The 23478-nt window shown below is 40.2% G+C and overlaps 1 pseudogene; it reads right to left on the bottom strand.

Moving 5' to 3' along the window:
• Nucleotides 1-12375: 12375 nt before the first annotated feature.
• Nucleotides 12376-23478, bottom strand: part of LOC100341021 (lysophospholipid acyltransferase LPCAT4 pseudogene) — a 136757-nt pseudogene continuing 125654 nt past the window's right edge.

The following is a 23478-nucleotide window of genomic DNA, read 5'->3' as shown; positions in this document are numbered from 1 at the left end:
CCTCTTGCTTTATCTTTTAATCTAGTAGGTGCCACGGCCAATGACAATGCTGTACAAATACAAGTCAGCATCCAAATTTTTTATTAATATCTCCGAATAAGAGATAGAAAGAAAATTTTCATCATTATTTAAATCTCCAGAGGGGACATCTAAAGATCTCTCTTTGGCCCATGAGTTGATTACTAATTATATAATTAACATTTAATAAATTCCAAATACCATACTGGTCAGTACACAACTTAGTCTATCCTGAAAGGGCAGATTTGTGGTTGGAAAGTCAAGTATACATGGTACTAAATAGAACTAGGATACATTCTGAAGAAATTAAATCCTAAATAATGCAGCAGAGACAATAAAAGAAAGAGATATTTATAATGTACTTGCTGGAAAATAGAGGCAACCAGGGCAAAAAGAATTAGACAGCATGGTGGAAGGAGGCTTCACAGAGGAGGTATGCTGGGCCGACGCTGTGGTTCAGCGGGTTAAAGCCCTGGCTGCAGTGCTGACATCCCATGTGGTTGCCAGTTCAGGTCTCAGCTACTCCACTTTCAATCCAGTTCCCTGTTAATGTACCTGGGAAAGCAGCGGAGGATGGCCCAAGTGCTTGAGCCCCTGCACTCACAAGGGAGATCTGGAAGAAAGTCCTGGCTCCTGGCTTTGGATAGGCCCAGTTCTACCAGTTCTAGCCGCTTTGGCCATTTGGGGAGTGAACCAGTGGATGGAAGACTTTCTCTCTCTCTCTCTCTCTCTCTCTCTCTCCCCCTCTTTCTGTGACCCTGCCTTTCAAATAAATAAAAAAAAGAAAGCTTTAAAAAACATACATAAATAAAAGGATATTTAAATGTGAAATGAATAGGAAAGTGCAGTTCACTGAATAAATTCACAGCTAGTCAGAGAGCCTCAGCACCTTGGAATCATCCTAAAAGTCCATCTTTGGTTCTCACACATCCAATCGCTTGTCCTGCGTGCTGGGTTCCACCTCTCTAGTGTTACCTGCATCCAGTTATGTTTTTCCCACTTTCATGACCAACTCTCTAGGCTAAGCCCTGCAATCCCAACCAGAGTCCTAAATAGCCTTCTTACATACCTCCTTGGCTCCTCTGAGCTGATTGCTCTCCCATTGGTCCTTGCAACGTTGCTGGTTAATGCTCTTGAACCAGCACAACCATAGTTCTCCCTGTTGAGTCGCAGATTAAATGCAGACTCTTCAATTCTGGAATTTTAGGCTCTCCATAGCAAGACCATAATCTCTTGCAAAGTCCATGGCCCATTGTATATTCCATGCTAGTGAGATCTGGCACTTTAGGTGAAAGGTGAAAGGTGTATTAGCTAACTTTTGGATGCTTATCATATGTTAAGGATTTTACATGGTTTGAAGTATGTAATCCTCACAAAATTCTGTGAGGTAGTTAGTATTGTTATCCTTGTAGACAGCAGGATGACAAAAAAAAAAAAAAAAAAATTCAATGACCAGAACTGAAAAAAACAAATCAGAAAGTCATTCTGCAAATTTTCTAAGGTCATGAGAGCAGAGGTCAGTGCTGTCAGGATTTGAACCTCAGCAGGCTTGTCCCAGATCCTGCAGGTCCAGGGACTGTGTTATGCTCCTTGCCAGCTAAGTGCTGTACTACTTCTGTCCCATCCCTGTTTCTCTTCCCGAGGACGCTTCTCTCCATCATCAGTACATGTCTGCTTACAGGACCCTAGTCACCTTTTATAGCTAAAAGTCCCCTTTTCTTATGACCACACCAATGTGTCTTTTCTAGTGCTCTAAACTATTCCATAGTAGTTTCTTTGACTCTCTTCAGTAATGTCTTACATTCTACATTATATTATTCTTGTTTCTGCAATCAGCTGCCTTATGAAAAATTTTAGGCCAGCGCTGCAGCTCAATAGGCTAATCCTCTACCTGCGGCGCCTGCACACCGGGTTCTAGTCCTGGTCGAGGCGCCGGATTCTGTCCCGGTTGCCCCTCTTCCAGGCTAGCTCTCTGCTATGGCCCGGGAGTGCAGTGGAGGATGCCCAAGTGCTTGGGCCCTGCACCCGTGTGGGATCCTGGCTTTGGATCAGAGCGATGCGCTGGCTGCAGCGGCCATTGGAGAGTGAACCAACGGCAAAAGGAAGACCTTTCTCTCTGTCTCTCTCTCTCTGTCCACTCTGCCTGTCAAAAAAAAAAAAAAAAAAAAAAAATTTAAGCTTCCTATCTTGTAATTTACTCATTCAACTCACTGTCGTATTTCCAGCTGAATGAACTCATCTCTTTATTTATGCAACTCCTCTTTCTGTGTTAGTCTCTGCACAATATGGAGTAAAGCAGAGTGCTCAACTTGAAGAAAAATCCTTTCATAATGCGATGAAATCGCATCAAACAATTATAGTCCAGTGGAGTTAGTGCATTACATACAGACAAATGTAAAGCCAGGTGAACTTCACCTACCTGAGCGTAGTGGAGGTATGACAAGAAAAAATTCTAGGAGTTAATGCTGGACATTTAATATTTATTATTGAACTCTCAGGTGAAGAAACGGATACCACAGTCTGCAATGTCATCAAATCACTTTCCTCCACATAGTAGGCGCTTTGGAAATCTGCATACAATGTAAGCAAATTAAATGGTTGCATGAATTTTTGGATTTGTCATTCTTATTTTCTGTTACCATGCAAACACAGTGAGAAGGACCATAAAGCCATTGGTTAGAAAAGACTTCATGGAAATGGAAAGTTCTAGCTTTTTGTGAAGTGGTCTGTCAAGCAGTCTCACAATTATACATCATGTTTAATAGTTTGGCAAAAGCTCTTTATTTTTTAAAGATTGCTAGATAAATACATGATAGAGATCCATGCTGGGTGTACAGAAAAGAGCATTCAATGATAAATCCTAACAAGCTGAGGGGATAAAAGTATTTTAAAAACCTCGCATTTCAGGTGGACAAAAAAAGAACAGAAATGGCTTTTATTTAGTCCATTCAATAATTCAAATCCCTGGAGAACAGTTGTGATACAGTCCCCAGGCAGAAAATTTTCTTATTTTAAAAAATAATTTCATATGCCAGTGGTCTATTTCTACCACCTAATGATAGCTGAAGATCAATTCTTTCCCTGTGAGCACACAGAGTTGGCTAAATGTGGCTGTAACACAGGTGACACATGTCAGTATCTGTGGAATTACACAGCATAATAAAAATAGGAAGCCAGAGTGGGCACTGCTGCTTTAACATTAAAAAAATATATAAAGTTATGAGAGAATGTGCGCTGTCTGTGATCTTTGTACCAGGGAAAGTAGGATGGGTTAAAGTTTCCAGTCTAAATGTACTTATCTACTTTAAAGAAATAATATTGGGAACATTGAGTGTCTATAATATCGAAGGTATGTATAAAATTTTTACTTGAAAGTTATTTAAATAACTTTTTCTTTACATAGTATTAAAGAAAAAGAACAGTATTTTCCATGGCATATGCCCACATTTGTGCTTTAATCATAACAACTTCATTTTCTGAAAGATTTATTTACATAAGTACTTTCTCTGTAAATGTTACATTAGAAAAAAAATATACACATTCACATAACCTTTTAAATCAACGACTTCTGGCAAAATGAATGGAGGAGCCCAAAGAAATGTGCCAAAAGTGGTTTGGAAATGTAGTTAGTCTTAGTGCTGTTTATAAAAAATCCATTTTAACTTTGATGCCTGATTACATTGCAACACTTTTTCAAGACTCCATCTGGCACTGGAAGTGTAAAGGGAAATATGTGCTGAAAAGGGAGCTAGGAGGTGTTAAGTACATTGCCTCATGGGGCTCTTGGACTAGGCTTTTCAGGCAGAGGTACTTAGGAGTGATTAAAATCTGGTGAACTTGACCTTCCCTTTTCATTTTATGTACCGGGGGGCCTACTTTTCCAGGGTAGGCCCCCACTTCAGGACCTTTTCAGTGGATGTTAATGAGAACCAAGTTGCTGCAACATGGTGAAAGGACTTGTCACCAGGCAAACTACTTTTTCCTTTCTAAGTGCATTATTTAAAGGAGCTGATGAAACAGATTAATTGTTTTTCTTTAGGGCGCACAAAAGTCCATGAAGGTAATGCTAGGACATTAGGATCACAAGTTATATGTTTCTCAAACACTAAGGGAAACTTCAATGCTCTTTTTAAATTCTCAAATTAATTTTTATTATCAGATTTCATATTTATCAACTCATTTGGTAAATCTTTTCTTCAGTTTATCTTGTCAACAAGTACTAAAAAGTGCTTGTTTTGCTATTTAAGTGCTGGATTGTTTCATTACTTTAGAAATACAAACATGTTTAAAATTGAGAGATATATTACAAAACTTATTTCAGTCACATTCCATGTTGTCTTTCTGAGGTTAATTAAAGAAAATTCTGCCTATATTATATCATATTTTTTTGAAACCCCAGGGGCCAAATTCTCTTCTATAGAGTGCAAGACCATCTGTTTTCATTTGTTTGGTATTTGGTTACAATTGTTTCACAGGGTATAATTTTGAATAATAATTAATAGAAGTAAATCAAATCTTTCAGAGAAATAATTCTCATATGGTGGAATAGCAAAACCAGATGAAAATATATCTGCAAATATCAAGTTAATTTTCAAAGCAAGGAGTAAGGATTTTGCCTTGTGGCCTTGGTTCAGGTCAATAGGACTCATGTGGGTAAGTCTTGGCCAAGTACTCTACAAGTGCTCTCCCCTGCAAATATCGAAGGAAGCTGGAACCAGGCAAAAATGTCAGGAAAACTCAGGGGCATAAAAGAAGAAAACGTCAGAAACCCATATTTTGTAAAACTAGAATAACATGTTGTATTAAATCATTCAGCATTTTCTGGCAACGGTTTGGAGGTAAAATTTCCTACTCCAGAGTCACCATGACTAATTCTTCTACCTGCTGTTCCCTGGGTCCCTACATCCTTCCACTGGTGCTTTCTTCCTTGGCTCTACTGACTACAGCTTTCCTCTCCTGGGGAAGAATGATGAGGAGTCCAATTTTTCATTTTTCAATATGGTTGAAAATCTCATCCACATGCTGATCTCACTTGCAAATCAATGGAGCCTCAGCCCATTGAAGAAATATTTAATCAAACACAAAGCAGCTCATGGGAAAATAAAAAGGAACTGTTTTGTAATGATGTTTCAAATCCAAATGAAAAACATGATGGACAATATAGGCAAAATTGTTTGACAATGGCCACAATGTGAAAAAGTGTATTATGTCAAAAATCCATTTATTTCACTGTAGCAAATGTCTGATTTAGACAAAGGGGATCATAAAAGCAGCAAGTGTTAATATTATTAAATTAACATAATTACTGTTTAGTTGCCATGTATGATTCAGCATAATTGAATAATTATTTGAGCTTTTAGTGAACAAGAAATATAAAGGATTATGATTTTTTTCTCATCCATGACTAGAAAAACATTTCCAGTATTGCAATTAGTATACTACTATATTATATTGTATGAGATTATTGATATTTTACTATAGAAATGTTATGGGTGAAATGGTGACAGTGAAGAGATTTGCTCATTTCTTTGTCTCACACGGAAGAATTTCCATATGGACAAGGCAGAGAGAAAAGCAAGATGTATTTAAAAGCAAGATTTATGGCACTGGCGCTGAGGTGCACTAGGTTAATCCTCCGCCTGCAGTGCCGGCATCCCATATGGGCACTGGGTTCTAGTCTTGGTTGCTCCTCTTCCAGTCCAGCTCTCTACTGTGGCCTGGGAAAGCAGTGGAGGATGGCCCAAGTGCTTGGGCCCCTGCACCCACGTGGGAGACCAGGAGGAGGCACCTGGCTCCTGGCTTCAGATTGGCATAGTTCTGGCCTTTGCTGCCATTTGGGGGGGGGGGTGAACAATCAGATGGAAGACCTCTCTCTCTGTCTCTCTCTCTCTCTCACTGTCTGTAACTCTACCTCTCAAATAAATAAATAAATGAATCTTTAAAAAATATAAAAGCAAGATTTATTTAAGTCAGAGACCTCCAGTCAGAGTGGCCCAGAAAGTGGTTCCAAAAAGGCAAAACCCGACGGGGCTGGTGGTAGTGGGGTTTTTAAGCACAATTTTGGGGAAGAAAAAATTTGACAATCAGGTTGACATTTAGTTACAGGGCAAAGACAAAACCACCAAAAGACCTAATCTGTAATTTTATTTGCCAAGGGGTGGGATAGGGAACTTGTTTTTACAGTAAACTGTGAGTTCAGAAGGGTAGAATTGCCACTTACTTGTTATTCTCCTGGTAAACCTGGCAATTCCTAAGAAATGGGGCAGGCACTGTTGACCATGCAGAAGGTAACTTTTGGGGAAAGCAAGCATTTTGCACCCTACGTTTCCACCAGGACCACCCTGACTGCCTACCGCATCTGACTCCTCACAGAATGACAATCATTGCAGGAAGAATCAGATCTGTTATCTTTGGGGTGTGTGACCCACGTAGTGGTTCTTAGGACAACTGCATCTGATAATCAGTGTCTGGGTTCAAACACTGGCTTTGCTTTTCATTCCAGCCTCTTGCTAAAGCACAGCATGGAAGGTAGTGGTGATGGCTCAAGTGGTCAGGCCCTTGCAACCAATTTGGGAGACCCAGATTGAGTTCTTGGCTCCTAGTGTTGGCTTAGCCCATCCCCGGCTGTTGTGGGCATTTGAGGAGTGAACTAGTAGATGGAATATCCCTCTCTTCTCTCTGTTTCTCTCTCTCCCTCTCTCCACTTAAGTGGAGAAACACCCCTTATGCTATTATCTGTCTTTATTCTTAATAGGTAATTTCCTTTCATTTTGTATTTATGCACAACTATAATTTTGCTATAGAGATAGACTGAAGGGCTAGAAAAATGCATACAGAAAACATAAGTGACTTCTGTTCATAAGATACAAAAATCATTTGGGATTTTGAGTTCAAGTAAGAGGGAAATAATCATTTTTGTCTATAGATGTTATTTATTTTGCTCTTGCTTCTTAGACACAATTCTGTTTTGGTAACAAATAACCACTTAAAATGTGAAAACTCTATGGTGTAATCTGGCTTTCAACCACGATAAAGCAATCGAAAACATTTGGTTCTTTAAAAGCTCCACATACAAGATGAAATCATACAAACTATTCTTTCAATGTCCTACTTACTGAAGTGTAACAGGAGCCAATGCAGTCTTGCATGATCTTTTCAACATTTAAGAAGAGTAATAGTTCACATAACTGAACTACAAAATGATACTGTTGACTCTTAATGACCTTTTGGGCCGTTAAGAGAATTCCCTTAGGTTCTACAAATGCCTGAAATTATTAAAAAAAAAAAAGAAGAAAGAAAAATCTGAAATACTAAGATTGTATTATGAACTATACCTGGAAAAATGCTTCTAGCAGTCATAAAACCACTACACTATAGATAAAATAATTTTATTTAAAAAAAAGAAGAGAACATATTCCATGAATCACAGTATCTAAAAGAAATTAGGAAAAAAAGACTCACATAATTTTAAATTTTTTCTTGCATTCAGAATATGTATTTATCAGGTATATTAAAGAAACTTATTTCAAATAACTTTTCATAAAGAGCTTGAAATTATTTGTATATAGTGCTTTTCAGTTGTAAGTGTTCCAGGAAATCAACAATGCAGTGACACTATTTTCACCTGAAACATTAAGAAGCATTTTTTCTGCTTTTTTACTTTTTAGTTTCTTCTGCTTTTTTTTTAAGGATATATCTCTTATATAAGTGTCACATATGATTGGATATATTTTCACAAGCCCCTTTAACATTTAAGTGTGCATCTCTGTTTTATTGCAGAGAATAATTTTGTCAAAAGATTTCATCAACATTTAAAACTAGAGCCCTTCTAGAAGAAATACTCCTTTGAAAGTGTATTTATCTGAGGAGCAGGGGTTGGGGAGCAGGCACACGCTTGTGCGTGTGCACATACACACACACAAACACACAGAATGTCCTATCCGTTGGTTCACTTCCCAAATACCATGTCCAGGGCTGGGCTGGGGTGAGAAATGCAATCCAGGTCTCCCATGTGTGTGGCAGGGACCCAATTACTTGAGTCATCACTGCTGTCTTCCAGGGTCTGCATTAGTAAGTGACTGGAGACAGGAGGCGGAGGCAGGAGTCAAACTGACACTCCTTAGGAAAGAGACCATGATGCTTAAGTGTGTTGATTGAAAATTGATATCTATTTATTTACTGCAAAGTTTTCAAGGGTATTCATTTCCTGTAATAAGAGAATGTGAAGAGAAAAAGAAACACATGTCAGCACAGTGTGGCTGGGTTTTAAAACCATTCTGTGTAATTTTAATCAATTTACTAATTGCCTAATATGACATATTGTATGATATGAGAATTGCTGGAAATCCCGATCATAAAGCTAATGTCATTGAATCATTGTAAGCAGAACCCCGTGCATTTTTGTGTTATTAACAAATATATTCAGGCCGGCACTGCAGCTCACTAGGCTAATCCTCCACCTGCGGAGCCGGCACACCGGGTTCTAGTCCCGATCGGGGCGCCGGATTCTGTACCGGTTGCTCCTCTTCCAGTCCAGCTCTCTGCTGTGGCCAGGGAGTGCAGTGGAGGATGGCCCAAGTCCTTGGGCCCTGCACCCCATGGGAGACCAAGAGAAGTACCTGGCTCCTGGCTTCGGATCAGCTCGGTGCGCCACCTGCAGCAGCCACTGGGGGGTGAACCAACGGCAAAGGAAGACCTTTCTCTCTCTCTCCTCTCTCTCTGTCTCTCTCTCACTATCCACTCTGCCTGTCCAAATATATATATATATATATATATATATATATATATATATATTTTCAGAGGTATCTCTTCATTTTATGTCAACTATATTTTTCCAGCTGCATCTGTCAGATCATTTGCATTCTTCAAATTCTGTGTGTCAGCTCATGACATATATATATATATATATATATATATAGATAGATAAGAATCATCAAATGTGAGATAAGAAATGGATTAAGAAATGCAGTAAATGACTGTTTTGCCTTTAGTTTGATGTTGTGGCATAGTAGGTTGAGATGCTGCCTGTGATGTCACAATCTCATATGGGCACTGGATTGAGTCCCAGCTGCTCCCTTCTAGTGTCTTGGGAAAGGCAGAGGATGGTCTAAGTGCTTGGGCCCCTGCCACACAAGTGAGAGCCCTGGATGTGACGCCTGACTCCTGGCTTTAGCTTGGCCCAACCCTGGCCTTGTGGACACTTGGGGAGTGAACCAGAGGATGGAAATATTTGCACATACAGAAAGAAAAACATACATGAAAAAAAGTTCATTATTCTAGAAAGAGTGATTTTAAAATAAAAATCCAAAAGAATAAATAATTATGTAATAATACATTAATTATCCTTAATGCCTCTCCCTCTTTCTCTGTAGCTCTTTCAAATAAATAGATCATTTTTAAAAAATGCTGTTTATTCATTTTCATCTACTTGAAAGGCAGAGCAAGAATGATAGAAAAAGCAAGGAGAGAGAGAGAGAGAGAGAGAAAAAGAGAAAGAGAGAGTAGCCTGCAATGCTAGGGCAGAATCAGATCAAAACCATGAATTCGGAACTGATTCCAAGTGTCCTACATGAGTTTCAGCGGCACAAGCATTTGAGCCATCACCTGCTGCCTCCAAGGATGCACTAACAGGAAGCTGGATTGGAAGTAGAGGTGGGATCTGATCTCAGGCACTTCCAGATGGGATGTGGGCATCCCAAGTGATGGCTTAGCCATTCCTTCCCCCTGAAATTTATTAATTTAATAAATATATAGAAGTTCCATTTGAAGAAAGCCCCATCCGACACAAGACCCTTACTCTTGACCCATTGATATTTCATTTGGTTTTACTGTGTTGGTTGCATCATAGTGAATATATATAAAATGAAAATAAAACTAATTGAATTTGGTAGAACAAGTAAAACTTAAACACAAATTCTTTCTTTTTAAAAAATTTTATTTTTTTATTTTTGACAGGCAGAGTGGACAGTGAGAGAGAGAGAGAGACAGAGAGAAAGGTCTTCTTTTGCCGTTGGTTCACCCTCCAATGGCCGCCGCGGCTGGCGTGCTGCGGCCGGCGCATCGTGCTGATCCAAAACCAGGAGCCAGGTGCTTCTCCTGGTCTCCCATGTGGGTGCAGAGGCCCAAGCACTTGGGCCATCCTCCACTGCACTCCCTGGCCACAGCAGAGAGCTGGCCTGGAAGAAGGGCAACCGGGACAGAATCTGGTGCCCCGACAGGGACTAGAACCCGGTGTGCCGGCGCTGCAAGGTGGAGGATTAGCCTATTAAGCCACGGCACCGGCCAACACAAATATTTTCACATTGGTCAGATTTGACTAGGACTGATCTGTGTCACAACTTTTTTTTTTTGACAGATGGACAGTGAGAGAGACAGAGAAAGGTCTTCCTTCCTTTGGTTCACCCCCCAAATGGCCACTACGGCCCGCGCGCTGTGCTGATCCGAAGCCAGGAGCCAGGTGCTTCTTCCTGGACTTCGACGTGGGTTCAGGGGCCCAAGCACTTGGGCCATCCTCCACTGCCTTCCCGGCCACAGCAGAGAGCTGGACTGGAAGAGGAGCAACCGGGACTAGAACCCTGTGTCCATATGGGATGCCGGCACTGCAAGTGGAGGTTTAACCAAGTGAGCCATGGCGCTGGCCCCATGTCACAACTTTTAACATTTACATATGTTTTTAATTCAGACACCTGAATCTTCCATACAGTGCTTAGTAAGTATTTTCTGATTCCCAACAACACCACTTGGGCTAAATATTATCGAATTTTTTTTGAGCATTTATTGGTATGGGATCTGATAAATGCAAGCACACTGATGTGTAAAGAACTTGATGTATTATTCTGTTCAGAATTGTAATTAGATAATGTAATTCTTTAAAGTCCTGGAGGCAAGGCAAATTAAAATAGGAAACAATTATGAACAATGAAGGAAATCTCTGAAGGAACATTCATTTAGCTATATCAAGTAGTCAATATTCCTCTGATTGTGTTTGAAATTGTATTTATATACCCCATCTTTTAAAAATCTCAATTATCATATACAGCTATTGACTTTTTTAACTTTTATTTAATGAATATAATTTCCAAAGTACGGCTTATGGATTACAATGGCTTCCCCCCCATAACTTCCCTCCCACCCGCACCCCTTCCATCTCCTGCTCCCTCTCCCCTTCCATTCACATCAAGATCCATTTTTAATTCTCTTTATATACAGAAGATCAGTTTAGTATATATTAAGTAAAGATTTCAACAGTTTGCACCCACACAGAAACATAAAGTGAAAAATACTATTTCAGTACTAGTTATAGCATTAAATCTCAATGTACAGCATATTAAGGACAGAGATCCTACATGAGGAGTAAGTGCACAGTGACTCCTGTTGTTGACTTAACAAATTGACACTCTTGTTTATGGCATCAGTAATCACCCTAGGCTCTTGTCATGAGCTGCCAAGGCTATGGAAGCCCCCTGAGTTCACTGACTCTGATCATATTTAGACAAGGCCATGGTCAAAGTGGAAGTTCTCTCCTCCCTTCAAAGAAAGGTACTTCTTTCTTTGATGACCTGTTCTTTCCACTGGGATCTCACTCGCAGAGATCTTTAATTTAGGTTTTTTTTTTTTTTTTCTTTTTTTTTTTTTTTTTTCCCCAGAGTGTCTTGGCTTTCCATGCCTGAAATACTCTCATGGGCTTTTCAGCCATATCTGAATGCCTTAAGAGCTGATTCTGAGGCCAGAGTGCTGTTTAGGGCATCTGCCATTCTATGAGTCTGCTGTGTATACCATTTCCCATGTTGGATCATTCTCTCCCTTTTTTTTATTCTATCTGTTAGTATTTTCAGACACTTGTCTTGTTTATGTGATCCCTTTGACTCTTAGTCCTATCATAGACGAGGGCCAGTAGCAGCCCTAACAGGGCTCTCCCTGAGTCCCAGGGAGGTGAGTTCCCAGAGAAAGGGGCTCCGCACGAGGGCAGACTGGGCAGGAGATGCCGCAAGCCTGCTCCGGGTCCCGGCGTATGCCTCCTTAGCTGGAGCTTGGAACAGACTCACGGCCAGCTACTGACTTTTTAACAATGAAAAATAAGCTGGAATTGAAAGGTAATTAATGTGTTGTTATATGATTATTCTTCTGAATTTTCATTTTATTTTATTTTTGAGCTTCTTTTTTATAGATATATATATAGAGAGATAGATAGATTTATATTTATATATAAAATAGTTTCTTACCAAAAAACCCAAACAAAAAATTAAAATCAACTTCAAACAAACAGCAATAACAAAAATCAAAAAGGAGCAGAGTTGGGGTTGAGGCATAGGTAGGCCCCTGGCAAGCCGCAGAGGGAAGGGTGGGGGGCTGAGGTGCTCAGTCACCCTTCTGCTTGGGCGCCTATACAGTGCCATTGGCCAGAGCAGTAAGGCTGCCTGGGGAGGAGGCATGCTGCATCTGGGAGGTGCCTCCAGGGGTGTGTGGGGGGCGCAGGTAGGAACTTTTCCCAGTTCCCAGAGCTGCGGCTCCAAGGCCACCTTCAGCCGGCCCACCACAATCACAGGCAAGCTCCCTACAACCTGTGCCATGACCCTCTGGACATTGTTAGCATAGAGGGTGGGGTCCCTGCTCTCCTCCGGGCTGGGGTGATACACAGGGAGGAACTCTACATCCACGATGCTGCAGGGCTGAGAGGCGCAGGTAGGTGCTGAACAGCTTCCCATAGAATGGGTCATGGAGAGAGAAGTTCTGGAACTGGCAGAGGGAGAGGCCTTGGCTGGGTCCTACCTGGCACAGCTCAGCATGCAAAGTCGTGGCAGCAGGGTGGGGTGAACCCAGCAGCAGGTGCAGGATGGTGCTAACTCCGTCTTTGTATAGCAGGCGGCCAGGCCCCTCTGCCTACTCCTCAGCAAAGAGCTCAAAGGCCAGGCGGGTCAGCTCCTCCAGGCTCCTGCCCCCCTCTAGAGCTGCTAGTGCGAGCGCCACATCGCGGAAGTCCGCTAAACCCTGGGCATCCTGCTGGAAGTAGCTAACGGCACCAGCCACCATCTGAGGATCAGAGAGCCACAGCAGTCTGGCAAACTCTTCCTAGCTGATCATTCGATTCCGGCCTGGCTCTGGCCCAGCGTCTACACAGCCTGGGGACAGCCCAGCCTTCTGAAGCACTTTTCCCAGTTCCCAGAGCTGCGGCTCCAAGGCCACCTTCAGCCGGCCCACCACAGTCACAGGCAAGCTCCCTACAACCTGTGCCATGACTCTCTGGACATTGTTAGCATAGAGGGTGGGATCCCTGCTCTCCTCCGGGCTGGGGTGATACACAGGGAGGAACTCTACATCCACGATGCTGCAGGGCTGAGAGGCTGTGAGCCAGAGGACTCTCAGTACGCCAGGGGCCCTCCTCGCCCAGCTGGTGGTGTCCAGACCGTTGGCGTAGCGGATGAGGACAGGCTGCACAGGCACCCCGTGATGAAAGCTCCTAATCCCATTTCCAACCCCTACCCCCACCTCAAGCAGAGATTAGTGCAGGGGGTTAGCCAGAGGCACAAAGTGCAGGGGTCTGGGACAGACCTCAAGGGACACCTGGCCATGCTGCATTCTTTTATCATTTTCTGACTCCTGGACCTCTCAGCGTCAGCTAGCAGGTTCCCTGTGTCTCCTCCTCGCCCAACCCTCCCCATCCTACAGGGTGGCCATTTCCAGAGCCGTTCCCCAAATCTAGGCCTCCTTTTGCCCACTGCCTTCCTGAATTTTCATTTTATAAATCATTCTTTCTAGAATAATGAACTTTTTTCATGTATGTTTTTCTTTCCTTAGAAATCCAAGGCAAATATATTTCTTCTTATTCATAAGCTAAAATTCTTCATTGAATGGGGCAGGGCACATAGTAAATTATCCTTAGCTGCAGGATTAGTGAGTTGTACAGATATCTAGATATCTTATGATGTTTGATTTAGAAGTAGAAGTCTTACATCATCCTCCCTGGATAGTGTCCAATAAAACTTTCTTGTTTTTAGAGAGAGTACTGATTTCTTAGGCTTACCAGATATGGATATGGCAGAATATCATATATTTTGACTATTGTTAAAACATTGTTTTATGTTGGCGATTCAGAAGATTCAAGATGCTTATTCCCTTGAATGGCAACTTGGCATTTGAGAAATACAAACACTCAGTTTGTTACTGTTGAAGAATAATTTGCAGAGGAAAATAAAATCATGATTTTCATACAGGTGTAAAAATGAGTGCACATTAAAGATCTTATTTAATTTATTAATGAGGAAACTGGTAAGATACTACAAGCTATTCAGAGGTGAAGTCAAAGAAGCACAACTATAAATGGAATTGTGGAATGCTAAAATCGATGTGCAAATGGAGTCCAAACCAGCTTTCCCATGGGGTAGGGAGATTGTCTCTTCACAGAGATCATTTGCATGTCAATTGACACGATTTATTTTATTAAGCATCTCACACAGAATATGAATTAGATAACCTGGAAGGATATGCTCCAGACAATCATAACTTTCCAGTGAGGAACAAGCTTTCCCTACACAGTCTAGACATGATGCACTTGACTAATCTGTCCTCCGGGACTACAGGGTTGTCTGTGGTGGTTTGGGTGCTATCCGAACAAGGGTACTTCTGCTTAAACAACAAACAAAAAGTTGAGAGTTGAATTTACCATCATGATAGTTGTTTTTCAAACACTGGCTAGTCTCAGATGCTGCTGTAGTTATTCCTACAATTACTTGCATCTATAGGCAGTCTAGTTAACCTTTGTAGCTAAATACACATGGTGTCAAGAACATAAACATGGAGTAGTGTTGATTCTGAGCACTTAAATGGAGTTGGACGACCATTGGTGAATCAGGTATCGGATATCCAGAGCTAACCATTTGAATGTGGTCAAACTGCAATTCATTATTTCTTGTTAAACTTTTGTAACACCCTCTGCACCTCTAAATTACCTAGAGGTTGGAACAATACTCAGTCCCTTCCTTAAAAGACAATATGACTCTTGATTATCCTGGTTCCAGACAGCAAATGTTGCCTGGCACTCTGGTTCTAGACTTTGCCTCAAGAAAGAGTTCAGCAACTAGTCACAAAATAATGAGTAGTATGCAGTAAGCGTTTTATTCAGAAAGCAAAAGTGCATACTCCATAGTCAGAGTGCAGGATCACTCAGAGAGCAGCAGCTTTGTCTTTGAAACATGTGTTACATTATTTGGTTTGTTTAACCAAAGGGAAGGTACCTTCTAACAAAGGGGAGGAATATTCCTGGTTTTCCCAGAAGTGGTTGGAAATTTACCGACGTCTGGCTCCTGTCCCTTTTTTCTTTTATGATCAATGTTTTGGGTTATGACGATTGGTAGGTGTGTCATTAAACATGATAATATAATAAATGTATAATGAGCTATAAGTCAATCTAGATCAGCCTTGGTCTCCTATGAATCTAATCTAAACAAGGGGTTTGTTTATATCCAGAGCAAGAGGAAAAAAACATAAATTGTTGGCCAGGATATATCAGAAACTACTCCTAAGTGGCTCAACCACCCTCTTGGCCTCCCTGTCCCTGTGCTAATTACAATCTTGACACAAAGTCTTCTTAAATGCATTTTCCTGAACTGCAATCCTAACCAGCTGCAAGTAAATGTCATTTTTTTCCAACTAGGTTGACAATATCAATAGAAGAACATTGTTAGAAAATTAGGAATACAAAGGCTGTTGATTTTTGTGCATTGATTTTATACCCTGCTACTTTGCCAAACTCTTCTATGAGTTCCAATAGTCTCTTAGTAGAGTTCTTTGGGTCCCCTAAATACAGAATCATGTCATCTGCAAAGAGGGATAGTTTGAGTTCTTCCTTCCCAATTTGTATCCCTTTAATTTCTTTTTCTTGCCTAATAGCTCTGGCTAGAACCTCCAGAACTATATTGAATAGCAGTGGTGAGAGTGGGCATCCCTGTCTGGTTCCAGATCTCAGTGGAAATGCTTCCAACTTTTCCCCATTCAATAGGATGTTGGCTGTGGGTTTTTCATAGATTGCTTTGATTGTATTGAGGAATGTTCCTTCCAAACCCAGTTTGCTTAGAGTTTTCATCATGAACGGGTGTTGTATTTTATCAAATGCTTTCTCGGCATCTATTGAGATAATCATATGGTTTTTCTTCTGCAGTCTGTTAATGTGGTGTATCACATTGATTGTCTTGCGCACATTAAACCATCCCTGCATACCAGGGATAAATCCCACTTGGTCTGGGTGGATGATCTTTCTGATGTGTTGCTGCATTCTATTGGCGAGAATTTTATTGAGGATTTTTGCATCTATGTTCATCAGGGATATTGGTCTGTAATTCTCTTTCAGTGCTGCATCTTTCTCTGGCTTAGGAATTAAGGTGATGCTGGCTTCATAGAAAGAATTTGGGAGGACTCCCTCTTCTTCGATTGTTCTGAATAGTTTGAGAAGAATTGGAGTTAGTTCTTCTTTAAACGTCTGGTAGAATTCAGCAGTGAATCCATCTGGTCCTGGGCTTTTCTTTGTTGGGAGTAAATTAAATTTAAAATCAAGATACCGAAGACCTTCTTCTCAGATCTGGAAAAAATGGTGCTGAAATTTATATGGAGGCACAAGAGACCTCGAATAGCTAAAGCAATCTTGTACAACAAAAACAAAGCCGGAGGCATCAGAATACCAGATTTCAGGACATACTACAGGGCAGTTGTAATTAAAACAACATGGTACTGGTACAGAAACAGATGGATAGACCAATGGAACAGAATTGAAACACCAGAAATCAACCCAAACATCTACAGCCAACTTATATTTGATCAAGGATCTAAAACTAATTCCTGGAGCAAGGACAGTCTATTCAATAAATGGTGCTGGGAAAATTGGATTTCCACGTGCAGAATCATGAAGCAAGACCCCTACCTTACACCTTACACAAAAATCCACTCCACATGGATTAAAGACCTAAATCTACGACCTGACACCATCAAGTTACTAGAGAACATTGGAGAAACCCTTCAAGATATTGGCACAGGCAAAGAGTTTCTGGAAAAGACCCGGGAGGCACAGGCAGTCAAAGCCAAAATCAACTATTGGGATTGCATCAAATTGAGAAGTTTCTGTACTGCAAAAGAAACAGTCAGGAGAGTGAAAAGACAACCGACAGAATGGGAAAAAATATTTGCAAACTATGCAACAGACAAAGGGTTAATAACCAGAATCTACAAAGAGATCAAGAAACTCCACAAAAACAAAACCAACAACCCACTTAAGAGATGGGCCAAAGACCTCAATAGACATTTTTCAAAAGAGGAAATCCAAATGGCCAACAGGCACATGAAAAAATGTTCAAGGTCATTGGCAATCAGGGAAATGCAAATCAAAACCACAATGAGGTTTCACCTCACCCCGGTTAGAATGGCTCACATGCAGAAATCTACCAACAACAGATGCTGGCGAGGATGTGGGGAAAAAGGGACACTAACCCACTGTTGGTGGGAATGCAAACTGGTCAAGCCACTATGGAAGTCAGTCTGGAGATTCCTCAGAAACCTGAAGATAACCCTACCGTTCGACCCAGCCATCCCACTCCTTGGAATTTACCCAAAGGAATTTAAATTGGCAAACAAAAAAGAGGTCTGCACCCTAATGTTTATTGCAGCTCAATTCACAATAGCTAAGACCTGGAACCAACCTAAATGCCCATCAACGATAGACTGGATAAAGAAATTATGGGATATGTACTCTTTAGAATACTATACCGCAGTAAGAAACAACGAAATCCAGTCATTTGCAACAAAATGGAGGAATCTGGAACACATCATGCTGAGTGAAATAAGCCAGTCCCAAAGGGACAAATACCATATGTTCTCCCTGATCGGTGACGACTGACTGAACACCAAGAGGGAAACCTGTTGGAGTGAGGTGGACACTATGGGAAATGGTGGCTTGATCAGCATAGCCCTGACTGTTAATGAACAACTAAATACATTATCCCTCTTAGTAGTTTTTTTATCTGTTCTACTTAATATGACTGGTTTAGATCTGTAATTGATGCACAGTTATTCTTAAGTGTTGAAAATTAACTGAAATGTGATCCCTGTTGAACATGGTGGTGGGAATGGGAGAGGGAAGAGATGTATAATTTGGGACATGCTCAGGCTGACTTGCCCCACGTGGTGGAGTTGGAAGCATACCAGGGGATTCCAATTCAATCCCATCGAGGTGGCATGTACCAATGCCATCTCACTGTTCCAGGTGATCAGTTTCAGTTCACAGTTGGTCATGGTGAAGGGACTGGGAGTCAAAGGGAGCACATAGACAAGTCTAGTACCTGCTAACGCTAACTGATGGAGTAAATAAAGGGGAGAGTGATCCAACATGGGAAGTGAGATACTCAGCAGACTCATAGAATGGCAGATGTCCTAAATAGCACTCTGGCCTCAGAATCAGCCCTAAAGGCATTCGGAGCTGGCTGAAAAGCCCATGAGAGTATTTCAGGCATGGAAAGCCAAGACACTCTGGCAAAAGATCTCTGCGAGTGAGATCCCAGTGGAAAGAACAGGTCTTCAAAGAAGGAGGTACCTTTCTCTGAAGGGAGGAGAGAACCTCCACTTTGACTATGACCTTGCTAAACAAGATAAGAATCGGAGAACTCAGAGGGCTTCCATAGCCTTGGAAACTCATGACTGGAGCATAGGGAGATTACTGATGCCATAGACAGGAGTGTCAATTGGTAAAGTCAACAACAGGAGTCACTGTGCACTTACTCCTCATGTAGGATCTCTGTCCTTAATGTGCTGTGTATTGAGATTTAATGCTATAACGAGTACTCAAACAATATATTTCACTTTGTGTTTCTATGGGGGTGCAAACTGTTGAAATCCTTACTTAATGCATACTAAACTGATCCTCTGTAAAAAAAAAAAAAAAAAAAAAAAAAGAAAGAAATTATCAATTCCCAACTTGACTCTCACTGGGATTAAACATGACAATAGGTCTGCTCTGATTTCATCATCATTTAAAAAAAATCATCTATTATTTTTCACTTTATGTTTCTGTGTGGGAGCAAACTGTTGAAACCCTTGCTTAATGTATACTAAGCTGATCTGTATATTAAGATAATCGAAAATGGATCTTGATGTGAATGGAAGGGGAGAGGGAGTGGGAAAGGGGAGGGTTGTGGGTGGGAGGGACGGTATGGGGGGAAAGCCATTGTAATCCATAAGTCGTACTTTGGAAATTTACATGCATTAAATAAAAGTTTAAAAAAAAAAAAAGAAAATTAGGAATAAATAACCACCACAAAATAGCTAGACATCTGCAATGGAAAAATGTATTGTAAACTGTCATGGCTGTCTGGGTTACTGATTCTAGGTTTACATTGCCCTTGGGCTATTTTGTAACTTTTCCAGTTGTAGATAACTGTTAGCAGTGAGAAATAATGTTTGTCAATAAGCACGTAAATAAATTGTGTCAGGCAGAGATTCAACTGATTTTTCTTACTCCCCATCCTGTTAGTACTCTCATGGAAAAAAAAATACAGTTTGACATTATTCATAAATTTGCCTCAATGTTTACTCCATAAGAATTTCTGGTACTTTGATTTCTTCTTGGAACTTTTATGACATCTTATGAGTTACCTCATTTTATTAAGGAGTTAGACAACTTTTGACATGGGAACATTTGATAATTGTGTGATAGATATGTAGGTCTTTATGATTTGTCATGTAGCATCACAGAAGCTTCTAGACACTCCTCTTGTGTAAGAAACAGTTACAAACTCATATTGATAAAAATGAGCATAAACACAAGGAAATTAAGGCAAGCTAGATGACATGCACTTGATCTCTCCTTGCATTACCTCACTTTTGTACTTAAAGTGAGTACCTTCTGAGTTTAGGAATAAAAATTAAACATTTGATTAATGTGGGCATTTATCAGATGAAAAGTACTATATAATTACTGTGATACTTGATAAAATGTCTTGTCCTCACTCTACAGTTTTGTTTGAAGAAACAAGATATCCAACTTAATTCAAATCAATATAGTTAATTAAAATAACAGAACTCTATTGAGGATTTTCTAAAGATACTTTACACTAAAAATTAGTTATTTTCATTTAAGTGAGGTATATTTCACATAGTTCTTTGAAATTTTTATGGGAAATTACTTCATAATTAAGAGGACAATTGCAGATTTGTATATAAGGAATAAACACTTATTGAAAATGAGCCCCTCCACAGTATCTTTGATGCAGAAGGCAGATGCCATCAGGTCCTACATAGATTCCCAGTATCCCTCATTTAGTGAAAAGTTTTATTGTCCTACCTTTATGATTGCAAATCAATCTCTTACAAAAATTAAATCACTGGATTGAGGGAGTTTTGAAGCTAACCCTACAGGGTCTCTGATTACAGAAATTATGAAGATATTTCTTTCCTTTATAGATATTATTTTCATGCCCAGTCTTATTCTGGGTTTTTCTCCCCAAGAATCTCAGGCTATGAGCAAAGATTGTCTACCACCTGATTTCCACTTTTCCATCATCAAAACTGATCTAAAGAATGCAAACTTGCTGACCAATCAAGGAAGGACCTTGTGCATTGCAGACCAATAAGGACCTGGACATGAGCTGAACATATAGCTTTCAGTCTCAAATTCAATCTATTGCCACCTTTATACTTTACACCTCAAGGAACCTAGGAATTAGGAAATAGACACTTGGCTCCTCGCTCTGAGCTTTACAATGAATGCATACCTACTTCATTCTCTTATCCTGATGTCAGTGATTTGCTTGGAACATGTAAATCAGGTGGGAAGATCCAGGTTAAAGTACTGGCTTCTAGTACAAAAGAAAATGGTTACTACCTGAAATCTTGCTCAGACATAGATGTTTTTAGCTGTTCATGACAGTCCCTTAGCTTTCATTTGCACCGAATAGTCGTTCACAACGAAGAGAAAATATTTACAATAGAAAGTATGTTGACTTAGTGAAATGATCCATTTAGTTAAAGATAAGACTACATATACAGATATCTAATTTGAAGATATATTTTCATGCTCAGTTGCAATTGTTTGAACATCTTTTTTATGAAATCTTACATTAATAATTAACCTGACTAAATAAAAACAATAAAGAAATGCTTTTAAAATATCTACATCAACAAGCAATTTCTTTTAATTTTCCTTAGGAAAGCACACTGTTTTCTACATCTAATTCTGTAGCACCCTGAAATGGAGAGGATCTGTTTGCATGGGTTGCTGGAACAAAATACCACAAACTGGTGGCTTAATTGACAATTACAGAAATTTATTTACTCACAGTTCTTGAGGCTGGGAAGTCTACAGTCAAAGTCCAGAAGATTTGTTTTTTGGTGAGGGCCCTTTTCTTGGCTTCTGGATGCCTACTTTCTCACTGCATCTTTAGAGGCCTTTCCTTAGCACCAGAATGAGAAAATAAGTAAGACAGTTCAGACTGTGGAAAGAGAAAGAGAACGAAAAAGAAAGAGAGAGAGAGAGAGAGAGAGAGAGATTCCTCTGATGTCTCTTCTTTTTTTAACTTTTATTTAGTAAATATAAATTTCCAAAGCACAGTTTATAGATTACAATGGCTTCCCCCCCATATTTTCCCTCCCACTCGCACCCCTCCCATCTCCCGCTCCCTCTCCCATTCCATTCACATCAAGATTCATTTTCAATTCTCTTTATATACAGAGGATCAATTTAGTATATATTAAGTAAAGATTTCAACAGTTTGCACCCACACAGAACATAAAGTGTGAAATACTGTTTCAGTACTAGTTATAGCATTAGTTCACATTGGACAACACATTCAGGACAGAGATCCCACATGAGGAATAAGTACACAGTGACTCCTATTGTTGACTTAGCAAATTGACACTCTTGTTTATGGCGTCAGTAATTTCCCTAGGCTCTAGTCATGAGTTGCCAAGGCTATGGAAGCCTTTTGAGTTCGCCGACTCTTATCTTATTTAGACAAGGTCATAGTAAAAGTGGAAGTTCTCTCCTCCCTTCATAGAAAGGTACCTCTTTCTTTGATGACCTGTTCTTTCTACTGGGATCTCACTCGCAGAGATCTTTCATTTAGGTTTTGTTTGTTTTTTTTTTTTTTTTTTTTTTTTTTTTTTTTCCAGAGTGTCTTGGCTTTCCATGCCTAAAATACTCTCATGGGCTCTTCAGCCAGATCCGAATGCCTTAGGGGCTGATTCTGAGGCTAGAGTGTTATTTAGGACATCTGCCCTTCTATGAGTCTGCTGTGTATCCTGCTTCCCATGATGGATCGTTCTCTTCCTTTTTATTCTAGCAGTTAGTAATAGCAGACACTAGTCTTGTTTGTGTGATCCCTTGGACTCTTAGATCTATCAGTGTGATCAATTGTGAACTGAAATTGATCACTTGGACTAGTGAGATGGCATTGGTACATACCACCTTGATGGGATTGTATTGGAATCCCCTGGCACGATTCTAACTCCACCATTTGGGGCAAGTCTGATTGAGCATGTAAAGACTCCAGCCTATCAGATAAGGGCTACAATCATATGACCTTAATCATTTAAATAGAGACCCCCATCCTCAAACATAATACTCCTATTTATCTCTCTATCTATCTATCATCTATTTTATCTGCTTACTTTCTAGTTTACCCTCAAGAAGGTAGACTACATGAGAGAAGGGGCAGAAAATGCTATGATTCATTTACTACTTAATCCCAATATTCATTACTGTTCCTAGCTTTTCCTGGTATTCAATAAGTACCACTTTTTAAGTGAATAGTTCCCAGTTGTTTAATATCTAATTAAGATAAAGGGCAGATTTGAATATCTTGGAATATCATTCTGAATTTCCTTGTTATGACACTGTTTGCCTAGGGTAGTGAGTTAAGGTCAATGTGGTACATGAACAGGTCAGATTTTACAAGTCAGTTGTCTGATTTATTCTCTGTGAAACTCTTTATTGATAAGTTGTAGCTGTACCTAGAATCCAGAGGGATATGACTTGATACCACACACTCTTTTTGGGAAGAGCATGTAGAAGACAGGGGAAGAGCTTTTCTACTCTTCCATTTTCTATGAGGACTTATTTTTAATATTTCAAAAGATTTATTTTATTTATTTGAAAGACAGTTACAGAGAGGTTAGAGGGAGAGAGAGAGATAGAGACAGAGAGAGAGAGAGAGAGAGAGAGATCTTCCATCTGCTGTTTCACTCCTCAAGTGGCTGCAGTGTCTGGGACTGTTAAGGCCGAAGCTGGAGGCCAAGATCTCCATACAGTTCCCCAACATTTGGGGCTGGGACCCAAGCAGTTGGGCCATCTTTTGCTGTACTCATGTGGGAGGCCAGCATCAAAGGCAGTGGTTTACACCTCTACAACAAAAGAACAGCTCTTGAAGTCTTCAAAGATTCCTCACAAAACTGGGGACTAGGGCTTCAACATGTACAGTTTAGAAGATT

The sequence above is a fragment of the Oryctolagus cuniculus genome, chromosome 7, assembly GCF_964237555.1.
Source record: "Oryctolagus cuniculus chromosome 7, mOryCun1.1, whole genome shotgun sequence".
NCBI lineage: Eukaryota > Metazoa > Chordata > Mammalia > Lagomorpha > Leporidae > Oryctolagus > Oryctolagus cuniculus.
The sequence above is the reverse complement of the archived record's forward strand: the minus strand, read 5'-3'. Positions and strand labels throughout refer to the sequence as shown.